Source organism: Mastomys coucha, unplaced genomic scaffold (genome assembly GCF_008632895.1).
Source record: "Mastomys coucha isolate ucsf_1 unplaced genomic scaffold, UCSF_Mcou_1 pScaffold22, whole genome shotgun sequence".
NCBI lineage: Eukaryota > Metazoa > Chordata > Mammalia > Rodentia > Muridae > Mastomys > Mastomys coucha.
In genome coordinates, this window is record NW_022196905.1 from 164447415 (window position 1) to 164459543 (window position 12129).

At 47.6% G+C, this 12129-nt stretch overlaps 1 protein-coding gene across 16 annotated transcripts in view; it reads left to right on the plus strand.

The window, feature by feature from the left end:
- The window catches only part of Ank1 (ankyrin 1), a 180533-nt gene that overhangs the window by 97798 nt on the left and 70606 nt on the right, over positions 1-12129 (plus strand). The window lies entirely within an intron of this gene.

Genomic DNA, 12129 nt, shown 5'->3' on the forward strand with positions numbered 1-12129 from the left:
GAACACACCAGCACACACTAGCACACACCAGTACACACCAGCACACACTAGCACACACTAGCACACACCAGCACACACCAGCACACACTAGCACACACTAGCACACACCAGCACACACCAGTACACACCAGCACATACCAGCACATACCAGCACACACCAGCACACACCAGCACACACTAACACATACCAGCACACACCAGCACACACCAGCACACACCATTACACACCAGCACACACTAGCACATACCAGCACACAGCAGCACACACCAGTACACACCAGCACACACTAGCACATACCAGCACACACCAGCACACACCAGTACACACCAGCACATACCAGCACATACCAGCACACACCAGCACACACCAGCACACACTAACACATACCAGCACACACCAGCACACACCAGCACACACCAGCACACACCAGCACACACTAGCACATACCAGCACACACCAGTGACCATGAGAAGAAAGAACACAGGGTCATCAGTGGGTGCTCAGATTATATACATCAGGGAATAGCACAGAGCCACCCACAACATCAGTGTCTCATTAAGGAAAGACATGAGAGCACTTCCCCTTGGAGTCCATTGGCCAAGGGCAAGTCGAGATTTGAATTCTCTACTTCATGCTTCCTGTGTTGTCCTCCCTCTGTCTGTCTGGGTGATGGCTGAATATGCACCTGCCTGAAGGCTGTCTTGTGGATCTGTTTGTCCTTGCGTCTGGGTCTGTGTCTGTGCCTTTCTGTGTGGGTCTCTGAGACTGTCTAGTGGAAGAAGTTGTGTGCATCTGTTCTGTTTTTATTAAACAGCAGAGTGCATCACAAGGGGAAAGAAGGGAATGCATTCCAGAAATCTATAACAGACTTTTACAAGGGATTAAGTCACTGGCTCCAGCTGGCTCCAGCTGATCACAAATGACTGAGACAATAAACATCAGTTCATCAATACTGCTGCTTTCAACCTTTTTTTATTTTTTAAAGATTTGTTTACATATTATATATAAGTACACTGTAGCTGTCTTTAGACACACCAGAAGAGGGCATCAGATCTCATTATGGATGATTGTGAGCTACCATATGCTTGCTGGGATTTGAACTCAGGATCTCTGGCAGAGCAGTCAGTGCTCTTAACCACTGAGCCATCTCTCCAGCCCTGTTTTCAACCTTTCTGGTAGATTTTAGGAAGCTGCTCTCAATTTCTGTGTTTGCTGCTTTTGGAGCCTGCATTGTTCTGCGTCAGGAGCATGGAAGAACACAGAACTCATGATCACTGCTATTCGTTGTCTATCTTATAAAAGCTGATCACATGAGAAATCCAAGACAAGTCTGAGCACATAGTTGGAGACCAGTCTTAAGTGACTTCAAGGTGTACTAGCGACTCTGGTGGTGAGGTACAGCAAAAGTTCTAGTCTCCTAGAATGTAAGAGACATCTTCATCACCAAGGTCAGAAAGGAAAGCAGATCCACCGGTTCCACATTGCGATTTAATGGCTGTTGGCTTCACAATATGAATACCAGACATGATCCTCTTACTCATGAGAAACTTCAGAGAGAGAGAGAGAGGGGGGGGAGGAAAGGAGGGAGGGAGAGAGAAGCTGCATATGTGTCAGGTTGCATGGACTTTCATCCATTTCTTAGAAAATGTTCCATTTGCCCAGCCAAGCTAGGACCTGATTATGAATGAGAACAGGGCCTCAGAAAAGCCAGGCTTAGGGGGGCCCAAAGGCTCGAGAACAGTATGTACAGTTGTAAGTGATGGAGCATTTAAAGAGATTCTTCGTTACCGTTCTATTGCTGTGATGGAACACCATGACCAAGGCACTTACAAAAGGGGGGCATTTAACTGGGGACTTGCTAACAGCTTCAGAGGGCTAGTCCTTGCCCATCGTGGTGGGGAATGTAGTGGCAGGCAGGCGTGGCACTGGAGTAATAGCTGAGAGCTTACATCTGATCTGCAAGTTCAGACAGAGAGTGGCACAGGCCTGGCATGGGTGTTTGAAACCTTAAACCCCACCCCCAATGACGCACTTTCTCCAATAAGCCACACCTCCCAACAGCTCCACTAACAGGGGACCAACCATTCAAATGTATGAGCTTATAGGGGCCATTCTCACTCAATCCACCACGGAGAGTATTTCTAAGTTCCCTGGGAACATGCTTCAGTGAGCTGTTCGCCTTTTAAAAGTAGGGTTTGGACGTGATTGAGAGACAAGTCGGCTTGCTAAGAATAATGGCCATCTCTCAACTCCAGCCTTGAGCAGACTGACCCTCTGGTTGGTGGAGGAGAGCTGAATGGAGAACTGCCCTCACTGAGGTAGACTACGGGTATGACTTACCCTGGAGTTCTTAATATTCGGTGATGAACTTGATAGTTTTTTCATTGTTTACAGGCACATCTCTCCTTCCATGTACTGAGCAGGGCTTGGCTAGGGCATGTTCAGGTGGTATGGTTATAGACTGCATATAATGAGCATGTCTTCAATTTTAGTTTTGGCTTTTAAAATTTAGCAGCAAGACCTATGCATGCTTTGCTTGCCAATCAAAACAAAACTGTACAGAGATGTATGACATCTGGAAGTCTCCCCTCCCCCTCTGTGCACACCAGTATTGGTAGTTTGGTAGACATACTGTCACGCTTTCCCCTGTGCCAGCAAAACCGAAGTGTTTCCTGCAGATGCTGATTGCTCAGTTCATATACCAGGATGGCAGGCAGGTCATCATTTTCAAGATGTGTACTATTGGGACAGAGAGATGAACGGTAAGACTGGCCACAGGCCCCACTCCTCCCAGACTTTTCCCTCTAATCCTAATGCTCTTCCTCACGAAGTCTGGTTCTCTTGGTCTTTTTTTTTAAAAAAAAAAAAAAAAAAAAAAAAAGAAAACTCAAGATCTCGGACATAGAATCTTTCTAGTACATGGGAGATATTCTTAGCTGCTGAGCTCAATTTTAGAGCCCTTCCTCTCATTAACTTGAACTCCAACACCCTCCCCCTCCACTCCCGAGGGCCCTGAAACCTCAGCAGTGGGTTTGTTGCTGAGCTGTGAGATTTTGGAGCATGGGGGCCACTGCAAGCTTTGAGCAACCACACAGCAGAGAGAGAAGGTGATCTGAGGTCGATTGGCCTGCAGGCAGAGCTCAGAAATGGCTGCGGTCCCTTTTAGCATTAAGATAAGGAAGCAGATGGCAGTGCCTCCCCTCCTCCTGAGTATAACTAAACTGTGATCCCTCGGAGCTACCTGGGAAGAAAACTGAATTCAGGTTGTAATGAAGCAAAGAAGGAAAAATGCTTAGAGCCAGCTCGCTCCTGTCCCTCTGCCTCCCTCTCTAAGTTGGTACAGTCCTCCTGGATGCCTGCACTCCTCAATTGTCTCTGTCTCTAGAGGAATGCAGGCTTACAGAGGAGGGAAGGGTGACCCCCCTCCCAACCCTGATGGTTGTTCAGCTCCATCTGCCTCCCAAGTCATTAAATTGCAAGATGGAATATTTTTAACAGACTTTCCCCATCAAGTGGTCTCTGCAGAGGCATAAACCCTCCAGAGTAGAAAAGATGGCAGGTGTCAGGTCCTTATCTGCAGGCATCCGTGTGAAGTTGAAGCTGTTCCCTTGGCATGATGTGATGACATGCAGGGCAGATTCTATACTTACCGGAGAGCATTGGGACCCTGCTCCAGGCTGCAGAAAACCTAGCTCAGCCGCAGCCTATTAACTAGAACTTTGAGCTGCCTCCTTCTCCCATGGCCTTTCTAAATCTTTGCCTCCATCCCTCCCTCCTGCCTTCTTTCAAACTGTAATTGTTTTATATCTACAGAAACTGTACTGTAAGAACAGTACAAAGAGCCGCTGCCTCCCCACTGCTTGCTTTGTGACGGCTTTTCCCTGTCTTCATATCTGTAGATCTTCCTACCCATCCATGATATTCTGTCGTTTCTAGACATTCCAGTTGGCACAAGGCACAAGTAAGAGACCACTCACCTGGCTCCCATATGTGCCCAAGCCAACATTCTACCCAGAGCTCAGCTTCCCTATCTGTACCCTCTCTTCCCTTCTGTCAGGTTCTCCTTTCTCCTTCCTCTTTCTGAGCCCCCACTCCACCTTCTCACCCACCCTTCTTGTTCCAAGGGTCTTCCTTGGCCTAAGGTAACAGGCTCAGCTCCCCAGGCTCTGCCTGCCTCTCGTTTTAACCCTATTCCATTCAGTGGTTTGAACCTCAGTGATGGACGTCTGATGTTAAAAATCCAGGGTGTGTCGAGGGGCATCTCTTTAGTCATTTGACTTCTTTGTAGTGTCTTTGTCATCCATTCAGGCGTCCTCACTTCCTGCCTTGGTCATCCCAGGTTCATCCTGAGTTTCTCGTGCTAGTGCAGGCTCCGTGGATTACCACCTGTGGCTGTTGTGTTGGTCACTTCCCAGTCGGTCATTGGCTTCTACTCCGAACAGTGGAAATTAGATACCCACTCCCACTGCTGTGCCTGTTGTCCCTCATTCTCAACCAAGACCTGTGCAAGAGAGTAGGTCTCTAAACAGACACAGAGCTGGATAAGCTCCATCGAGACATTCCAACCACACCAGGAGTAAAATTGCTACCTGGTTCTTCTTGGTTGTTGTTTTGTGTCTTGGATAGTTTCGTGTCTTCTTAGAACAAGTAGGGTCATTTTGAAGGGGGATGCTCCATTGAGTTCTCGCCCTGACCTCCTTCAATGATGAACAGTGATGTGCAAGCATAAGGCTAATAAATCCTTTCCTCCCCAAGTTGCTTTTGGCCACGGTGTTCCCTCACAGCGATGGTGACCACATGAAGACAAACGTTGAGGTGGGAGCTGTGAGCCGTTAGTCAGAGGACTCCATCTGAGGGTCTGTGCTCCTCAACAGGGTGAACTGAGTGAACAGGAGGCATGAGGGCCTTGTGTCCTGGAACCATCAGTAACAGTCTCTGAGGTGTCCCTGACACTTCCCATGAGCTGTGGAACCTCAGGACACCAGGTACATCCAGTCTGGCGCTTCCCTTCTGCTCCTGACTGGATCAGGGCTAAGTTTCCGGTGACATGTCAACTGTATTTGTACATTTGGAACTCAATTAGTGTAATTGGGGCAATCAGAGCAGCTAAACAGAGGAACAGTTTACAGAGAACAAATGTCTGGATTCGTGTTTCTGCCAATGGAATCTCTCACAGTTGGTACAAGAAAATACTCCCAAGTTAAGTCATGCAGGCGGAATGTGACTTGAGAATATCTTAAGAGCGGTTAGGAGCAGCTGCACTGGACTCGCCTCCTCCACCAGACACTGTTTCTCAGAAGAGTGATCCAAAGCGAACACTTTTACCTAAAGGGGGCAGAGGCGCAAGAAGAAAGCTGCCGTGAATGACAGTGTGGAGATATTTTGCCCTTCAAAGAGACCATCTCTTCTTGAAGGCCGTTGTGGCATGAAACTGTATGAAGTCCGGGGGTCTTGAGGACTCCAAACAGGAAGTGTGTGGGTCTGGAAGCTTCAGGGGGTGTCGCTGTTGCCTTAACTGTGTGAAAACAGAACAGATAATCCACAAGATTATAAACCTTCTCAGACTCAGCTGAGAGCCAAGGGAGTAACAGCAACTATAACCCGGATTCCAGAGAGGCAAAGCCACCGAGAGAGGCCCATGCCAACCAGCTCCATGTAGAGTACATGCTGAGGCAGTGACGTCTGCAAGGCAAAACCCTGACAACTCTTAGAGGTCAAGGGATCTACGGCAAATCTTTAACCCCATGCCTTGACTAAGTGCTCATGGGAAATACTGGATACCACAGAGAAGCCCCCTAGGCCTTGGGTGTTCAAGGTGTGATTGGTGGAAGGTGGCAGAGGAAGGGCCTTGCAGGGTCCCCAGACTCCTCTCTTGATACCAAACAGACCTGCTCCCACACTCCAGATTGGAGTTGGATGCCAATGGCTGCTGTCCTTCCCAGGAGGAGTAGAAACAGACTGCTTCTGCTGAGGGACAGGGGCTCACTTGTGTCCGCTTGGTTTTCGTCAGCACTTCTGGATATTCTGTGACCCTGGGGAGGCCCAGATTTCCTACCCCAGTAACAAGCAGATCTCTGGTTCTGCTAGAGGATATGAGGACATGCAAGGAATACCCATCCAGGCCTAGTCCAGACAAGGCAAAGTGAAGGACGGGGAATGAAGCACAAAGTACCCTACCCCCGAGGTGCAGATACACAGAGACTGAAGCTGGAACTTGCCTACCACTACCAGTCTATGTCACCAGGAAGAACACAATGCCACTAGGAGAGAGGCAAGGCAGAGAAATGAGTCCACCTGAGACATAGGTACCTGACAGACTCAGAAGCTGGGAGATTAGGAACACTGAACCCCTTCTTGGACTCTGACCCCTACATCAAACTCATGATGACTGCAGCATCCTTTGAGAGGAGTGTGGAAGCTGACAGGCCAACCATAAAAGACTCAAATCCAGGGAAGCTCCTGTCTTAGTCAGGGTTCCATTGCTGTGAAGAGACACCATGACCAAGGCAACTCTTACAAAGGAAAGCATTTAATTGGGGCTGCCTTACAGGTTCAGAGATTCAATCCATTAACATCATGGCAGGAGGTATGGCAGCATCCAAACAGACATGGTGCTGAAGAAGGAGCTAAGAGTTCTACATCTTGTTCTGCAGGCAGAAGAAGGAAAGTGTCTCACACTGGGCATAGCTTGAGCATAGAGACCTCAAAGCCCACCCCATAGTGACACACTTCCTCTAACAGGGCCATGCCTACTCCAACAAAGGCATAGCTCCTAATAGAGCCACTCCCCGTGGGCCAAGCATTCAAACACGAGTCTATGGCTGCCATACGTATTCAAACCACCACAGCTCTTAACTTCCACTAACCATGCCACAGATGGACCAAAGCTATTTCCAGCCATAAATGATAGCTGCCCTTATGCATGGTACCCGCAGTCAATTAATAATCATCAGTGTAACATCCACTTAAGACAAAACACAAACTATGGTCAAGAGACAAAGCAGTTGACAGAAGCAGACCCAGAGAAGACCAAGATGATTGACATGTGAAAGAACTCAGTGAAAACATGATGACGTGTGTGATGGAGAATTTCAGCGCACAGATGGAAAGCCCAAGAGAGAGACTCATGCAATTCCATGATAAATATTCGTCAGTAGACTAGACAAAGGCATGGTGAGACTCAGAGCTTAAAATAGATCGAGAGAAAATATTCAATTTAAAACAAAAGAAATCAGAAGGAAAAGAACACAGAGGAGAAACTAAGGGTGTGTCAAGTGGTTTAACATGTGGGCCACAGTTTAGTGCAAGGGGTCTGTGCGAAGGGGATAGCAAGCCAGAGTCCTTCGGGACGGCACAATGGAAAATGGCCACAAGTGGCTACTGTGCCTCACTTAGCAGAAGCCTCTCGTCTGGAGTCCCTTGAGCTCATTTGTGCTTCTCCTCGACACTCTGTTATTTGAGAGAAGAAATGTGTCCTTTATCCCATTCCTAATCCCCTCAGCAGCCTGTCTGCCATTTGGCTTCAAGAGAAAGAGACTGAAGGTTGGATGAGTAGCTTCAGTTATCAAGAGAGATCCAGCAGGCTGCCTCTTGCTTTTGGCAGCTGCCTTACATTTGATTTAAATAAGAGCATATGGTCTCTGGCTATGAAGAGGTAGTAAATGACAGTTTATCCCTGTCCGTAGTCACAGCTAAGAACAGATAGTTCACATCATCTGTACTCCTCTCTCCTCACACTTGAGCGTTTTCAAAAATCTGTTTAAAGAGAAAGAAAGTGTTAAATTCAGTATTTGCCCATGGGACACTCTTGTCTCTTGGGTAGACTAGTTATGCACTTAGTAAGGCAGCGGCTCCTTAGACCGCAAGGCAGGACGTTGGTGCTCAGGTGTGCCACAGCTTTACTTGCTCGGCTGCTTGGTCACTTACAGCAGCTAGTCATCCACCTGCTGAGGTTGGCTCCTGGGGAGGGCTTTGCCTCTGGGTCTGGGAGCCTTTGTGGACCTGTTGAACTCAGGAAAGGAGGACCCACAATGAGAAGGGCTGGAGGCATGGCTTCTGACATGTTCGCCCGTGAGTTGAGAACTGAGCATCCGTGGCGCCTTCAGTCCGCCATCATAAATGCACGTTTTACCCCAGTGTTACATGAACCGGCTGTCTGGCTGTGAGACTCATTTCTTAAAGGGTAGTCTGTTCCCCTCTGTGCTACTAATTCATACATGCCTGCAGGAACACTTCAGGCCTTTGTTGTGTATGTGTCTGTTCCTGCATCACCCACAGTGAGCTCTTCAAGACAAAGTGCTTGTTTCTTAATCATTCACAGCCCACTGCCTGGCACTGTGGACTCTCACAAGGTTTAGGACTTGGTAGATGGATACTCAGCAGTCTGTGGCAAAAGCAGCAGGCAGCGGCACCTCTTTTTTTTTTTTTTTTTTTTTTTTTTTTTTTTGCATACTAAGTCCAGAGTTTCTTGCTGGTTGGCTAAGCCTAATAGGACTCGGGAGTGAGGACATTAAATTCAATTCACCTGAGTAAGGGATGTAAAAGCAACTTACAAAGACTGCGTGAGGGCTGGGGAAATGGCTCAGCAGTCAACACATTTGGTACCCAAACAATAGGACCCAAGTTTAGATGGTTAGAATCCACACAGATGCCCGTCCAGCATGGTGGCCTGTGGGCAGTTCTAGCCTCAGTCTCAGAAGGCAGAGATGGGGATATCCCCCAGCCAGCTGCCTGTGTGACATCTATGAGCTCTGGGTCTGACTGAGAGACTCTACCTCAAATAATGAGATTGAAGACGACTGAGGCAAGTTCTTGACGTTCACCTCAGGCCTATGCAGACACAGTGACACACACACACACACACACACACACACACACACACACACACACACATACACACATACACACACACAAACATACATATACACACATACACACACACTCACACACACTCACACACACATACATACACACACACATTCACACACACTCACACACATATACACACATACATACACATACACATACACACACATACACACACATACACACATACACACACATATACACATACACTCACACACACTCACACACATACATACACACACATACACACACACTCACACACACATACACACACTCACACACATACACACACATACATACACATACACACACTCACTCACACATACATACACACATGTACACACACATACATACACACTCACATATATACATACACACACATACGTACACACACATACACACACACTTACACATTCACACACACATACGCACACACACATACACACACTTACACACTCACACACATACACATACATATGCACACACACATACGCACACACACATACACACACTTGCACACTCACACACATACACATACATATGCACACACACATGCACACACACATACACACACATACACACTCACACACATACATACACACATGTACACACATACATACATACTCACATATATACATATACACATATACGCACACACACATACACACACACATTCACACACACATACGCGCACACACATACACATACTTACACACTCACACACATACACATACATACACACACATACATACTCACACACACATACACACACATACGCACACACACATACACACACACATGCACACACAGGGACAAAGTCATAAAGAAGAAAGAGTTGGGAGAAACAGATTCTGGAAGGAAGGGTGAGACACACTCTGGGATGCACACCCACTCACATAGACCCTCTTGGAAGAAAGGTCATTGCTTCAGCCAGGAGTGGGCTTCCAGAAGGCTTGGAAAACAGGGAGGAAAATAGAGAGACTCCTGAAGACCAGGAGAGTAAGTAGAACCATAGAAATCAGTTGCAGAGGTCACAATCAGATGATGGTTGAGACTAATCAAAAGTAAACTGTGCTTTTATTTATCTAATTAAAAAGAAGTGAGCTAGCTCCTGAGAGGGAGGACACTCAAGGCCAGGTTGGGTTTCATGTATTAATTTAGCACTATGTCCTTGGTTTCCTGTGCTGTGAATGAAAGGTAGGATCTCAGAGCCTCTCATACACCTTGCCTCCAGCTTTTGGTGGTCAGAAATCCAGCATCCCTGTGGATTAGGTTCCTCGCCCTGGCTCTGAAGAACAGGGAAAGCTCACTCACGGAGCATCATTCTAAGGCTCATCAACACTGCAACTCTGAGGCTTTCAGGATCTTGTAGGTGGCTGTGCCACCAAGCCAAACACTAAATGAGCCACATCCCTGCTGGCATGATTCCAGAACCATCTCCTGTGGTAAGTAGAGTGTAGCCACGACCACAACCTCACCATCAGATCCCAGGAGCCTCACACGCCAGAGCTTGGAGCCTTCTAGAGTAGGGTTGGGAATTCTCTGTTTAAAGGTCTTCGAAAGGACAAGCCCCTCATCAGACCTGTCCCTCAAAGAGAATCCGCTGAAGAAAGGGCTGGGGCCTCCCAAGCACTCCCTCACTTGGCAGGTGGTTCCGCAGTTGATTTACGCTGTACAAATACAGACCATGGATTTGTGCGTGCCTGGTGTTCCTTACCCCTCCCCTAACTTCCTGTCCAGACTGTTGCCTGCTGTCAGCCCTTTCTTTCCTGTCACCAGGACTGGCTGTAGCCATTCTTTGATCTGATAATTTTATTCACGAGGTAGGGGTGAAAAAGCCATCCAGCTAGCTTTGGTCTCTGCAGTCAGTGTTGTGCACAGCCTGCAAGAGAAAGATATATGATGGCCAGAGTCATGTTTTTGTTAGGAAACTCTTGATAAAGTAACCTTCTCATTAGCCCCACTCATCAGTACATGTGTGTCTTAGTTAGGGTTTTACTGCTGTGAAAAGACACCATGACCAAGGCAACTCTTATAAAGGACAACAGATAATTGGGGCTGGCTTCCAGGTTCAGAGGTTCAGTCTACTATCATCAAGATGGGAGCATGGCAGCATCTAGGCAGGCATGGTGCAGGAGAAGCTGAGAGTTCTACATCTTCATCTGAAGGCTGCTAGAAGACTAGCTCCCAGGCAGCTAGGATGAGGGTCTTAAAGCCCACACCCACAGTGACACACCTACTCCAACAAGGCCACACCTACTCCAATAAGACCACACCTTCTAATAGTGCCACTCCCTGGGCCAAGTGTATGCAAACTATCACAGTGTACATGCAAGGGCACAATGTATACACACACACACACACACACACACACACACACATACTCATTCACACCTGGTAAGGAATGTCACAATCCTACAAGGACTTGTCCGGCTGTACTCACTGGCTGCTTATAGGCTAGGCAGGCCTGATCTAAAGAGGACATAGGTAGACTGCCTTACAGCTCTCCTGTCTCCCTGCCCCTCTAGTGCAATCCCAAAAGACTCTTCCCTGGGGTCACGTGACAAGATGTGCACTGACCCCAGGTCGACAGCTGTGTTTCAGTGAGAAACCGAACATATGCAGTTGCCTAAGGAAGGAGTGGGGATTTCTGGAGCCCAGGGTAAAGGGACTCTTTGGAGAGGTGGGTCAGAGACCTCACATCACAGGCAGAAGTCAGGCCTCATCCTGACTGGCAGGAGCCTGCTTTGTGGAGCCTCCTCAGCCATGGAACTGAAATTCCTGCCATCACATTGGCAGTACCACGTGTGGTGCTTGGTAGTACTTTTTAAAATACAAGGGGCCCGTGGATTCCATGAACATTGTGGGGGTCAGAGGACAATTTTAAGGAGTCAGTTGTCTCCCTCCATCATAAGATTCCAGCTGAGGTCATTGGCATGATGACAAAAGCCTTTACCCACCAGGCCTCCTCACGCGCCCCTAATGAGCAGGTTTTGATATCAGATCTTGCCAGAAAAGTTTCAGAGTCTTTGAGGACACAGGTCAGTGAGCAGGAAGCAGAAAGTAAGGACTGAGAGATATACATCATGAGCCCAGCTGCTTTTTAGGGGCCACGAACTGCAGCCTCGAACTGATTAGAGCTTTTCACAGCTTGCTGAGAGTTCTTATGGTTGGGCCTGGAAAGGCCAGGCTAGCAAAGCAGCTGTTTTGGCACTGTTGTTTTGTTTGTTGGTTTGTTTTGTTTTTTTTTTTTAACTGAGGAA